Below are 4,031 nucleotides of genomic sequence, written 5' to 3'. Positions count from 1 at the left end.
GACACACACACACACACATATATATATATATACACACATACATATATATACACATACATATATATACATATATATGCATATACACACATGACCGCAGCTCTAAGCTGAAACTATAAAAAAAAAAAAAAAATATGCACATACATGAATATATGTACGTGCGCGCGAGTGTGTACATATACATATATACGACAGGCTTCTTTCAGTTTCTGTCTACCAAATCCACTCACAAGGCTTTGGTTAGCCCGAGGCTATAGCAGAAGATACTTGCCCAAGGTGCCACGCAGCAAGACTGAAACCGGAACTATGTGGTTGGAAGCAAACTTATTACCACACAGCCACGCCTGTGCCCATGTATATAAAAAAAATTCTTGAATATTTCTAGGAACTGTATTATAAAAGTTTAAAATATTTTGTGCATTGCCGAAGTAAAACCAATATATTGCATGTAAATTTAAAGAGTAGAATCTCATATGGATCCCTAAGGACCACATGGAACCCGATTGAGAACCACTGGGTTAGAATATGACAAGAAAGGATCACAAGACAGGATCTTTAAGCCGGAGAGCCGGTAGGAGACCTAGGTAGACCAAAAGTGAAATAGTCGGATAATATCCATAATCTCTTTTGGTCAAGGTTAGAAATCCAGCAGGAAAGTGTAATGATGGTTGCTTGTGATAGGACGCTGTGGAAGAGGTACCGGAGGATTCTACCCACCTTGGCCCCACCAAGAAGAATGGACGGCAAAATTGTTAACTTGTGGACACATTCTATAATGTGGTAATGGGTTCCCAATATTAAGGCAAAAGTCCTGATGCTCACGACGGCTGGCATTCCTTTTGATAACAGGTCTTCACGATAAGGGTTAGACCCGGAATAAATAAATAGCGCAGAGGAGCATGGCTTAGTGATTAGGGTAATCGGCTCACGATCGTAAGGTCATGAGTTCGATTCCCGGCGACGCGTTGTGTCCTTGAGCAGGACACCTTATTTTACGTTGTTCCAGTCCTGTCAGCTGGCAAATTTGAGTAGTACCTGTATTTCAAAGGGCCAGTATTGTATTGTCACATTCTGTGTCGTGCTGAATCTCCCTGAGAACCACGTTAAGGGTACACGTGTCTGTGGAGTGCTCAACCACTTGCACGTTAATTTCACGAGTAGGCTGTTCCGTTGATCGGATCAACTGGAACTGTCGTCGTCTCAACCGACGAAGTGCCATTAATTAAACAGTAGCAGGAACAGTAAGAACAACTATTATCACTACCATCACCGCCACCACCATGACCAAGATCAAAAACATTGCCGCTAACACAAGCTGTAGGACTGTCATCTTCACCATCATAATCATCATCATCATGTTCATCATCATGATGGACTTCATCATCAGCAGTAACACCATTAAAAACTTTCTCAATACTATCGTCATCCCTACCACCACCACCACCACCAACAACAACAACAACAACTTCAAAACCACCACGATCCAAGAAGGAGCCTCTGCATAATCATTCAATATGCCTGAAAGAGAAGTTAAATATCCCTCAAATTACACACTACTGTCTTAAAAGAAAAAACAAGGACGAACACATTGGCTATTATTAGTCCTAAGTATATAAAACGGTGAGTTGGTCATGACTGGAGTGCCTTAGAACATAGTTTTGCAGAACCAGGGCTGAGCTGATACTAAACAATAACTACTACAGCAACACCAATATAGAAACAGCCATTATTATCAATAGAATTATCCCATATAAAATTACCCAATCTATCGTCATCATCAGTGTCATCCTCTTCGTTGTCATCATCGTGGTCGTTGTCATCATCGTTGTTGCCGTCGTCGGCATTACTGTTGATGCCGTCGTCATCGTTGACATTTCATCATGACTATTATCTTAGAAATAATCGTAGACACGGCAAAAATAATGTTTCTTCACGCTCGGATATGCAATCTATGTGGGTGTCTTTTCAGAACATTGTCTAGTTTAAAAAGTCACATCGGACGCCATGATAGATCTAAAGTATAAGTACAAGCGATGATCAGACTCTGCATAAGGAGTAGACAACCACCATATATATCATCATCATCATCACCATCATCATCATCATCATCATCATCATCATCGTCGTCGTCGTCGTCATCGTCGTTTAACGTCCGCTTTCCATACTGGCAGGGTTGGGCGGTTTGACTGAGGACTGGTGAGCCAGAAGGCTGCACCAGGCTCAATCTGATCTGGCAAAGTTTCTAGAGCTGGATGCTCTTCCTAACACCAACCACTCCGAGAGTGTAGTGGGTGCTTTTACGTGCCACCGGTACGAAGGCCAGTCACGCGGTTATGGCAACGACCACGCTCAAAAGGTGTTTTTTACGTGCTACCTGCACGGGAGCCAGTCTGGTGGCACTAGCAATGACCACGCTCGAATGTTGTTTTTTCACGTGCCACCGGCACATGTGCCTATAAGGCGACAATGGCAACGATCACTTTCGAATGGTGCTTTTTACGTGCCACTGGCACGGGAGCCAGTCGGTGACCCTGGCAACGATCACGCTCGGATGTGCTTTTAGCATTCCACTCGCACGAGTTCCAGTCAGGCGGTACTGTCATCAACCACGTCATATATATATTGCTGAATGAATCGATCTCAGTCCTTATTTTTTAAAGCTTGGTACTTATTCAGTCGGTTCTTTGGCCGAACCGCTAAGTTACAAGGACATAAATACACCATCATCGGTTGTCAAGCGATGGTAGGGGACTAATATAAACACAAAGATACACACACACACACACACACACACACACAGACACACACACACACACACACACACACACAATGGTCGGCTCAAGAGTATAGTAGAAGATACTTCCCCAAAGTGCCACACTGTGGGATTGAACCCGGAACCATGTGGTTGGGAAGCAAGCTTCTTATTACGTATATATTACGTATTCTTATTACGTATATATATATATGTGTGTGTGTGTGTGTGTGTGTGTGTGTATAATATATATATATATATATATATATATATACATATACACACATTCATACATACATACATACATACATACATACATACATACTTACTTACACACATACATACATGCATACATACATACATACATACATACACTCACTCTTTTACTGACTTCAGAGTTTGGATGGTGACCCTTCTAAAGCTCAAAATTTCCCCAGGGATTTTACTTGATTATATCGGCCCCAGTGCTTAGTCCCTTAACTTGTTTCATCTTTCTATTGAATGGTTGCCCTCTTTAGTGTAAAACGACGTAACTCAAAACTTAAACAATCCAAAGTATCTTTGTTCAACGCACCAATTTACATTGGCGTGCACACACACAAACACACTCACACATTTAGTTATAGACATGTATTCATACACATACGTACATGTACATATGTGTTGTATAATCACATGCGTGTGTATATATATATATATATATATATATATATTCTAGATTTATTTAAGTGTAGTGGATCTGCAATTTTCTTTTGTTTGTAAAACAAGGAACAGAAGAAACCTTGCTTGGAGAAGTAGGAATAGCAACACAGCGGCAACTATAATCAACGACAACAACAAGAAGAAGAACAGACAACAACAGTCACAATATCAAACAAGAGAAAGAAAAAGCAGAGAACAATTTTATCAAATTGTTTAATCAAAAATTACTAAAAATGGAAATATTTCAATTCCTTCTTTACTTCCTTCTTAAAAGACTTTACATAGAATGAGAAAAGAAACAAAAACAATAAAATAAAATAAAATAAACAAGATAAAACAAAAGGTAATTTTTCAAAAATAGCTTTCAGATTTGTAAATTGTTTTAAGATGTTCTTAATTTGCAATAATTAACGTATAAAAATTCCATAAGAATCTTCAGAATCAGCTTTATTTCATTATAAATTTTAATATCATTCAATAAAATTAACTTTGATCATAACATAATAATTACTGAAAATAAAGCGAATTTCTAAACATATTGGGGAAAATTCGTGAAATTTTCGGAAAATTACTGAATAAA

The sequence above is a fragment of the Octopus bimaculoides genome, chromosome 6 (assembly GCF_001194135.2).
Source record: "Octopus bimaculoides isolate UCB-OBI-ISO-001 chromosome 6, ASM119413v2, whole genome shotgun sequence".
Classification (NCBI taxonomy): domain Eukaryota; kingdom Metazoa; phylum Mollusca; class Cephalopoda; order Octopoda; family Octopodidae; genus Octopus; species Octopus bimaculoides.
The sequence above is the reverse complement of the archived record's forward strand: the minus strand, read 5'-3'. Positions refer to the sequence as shown.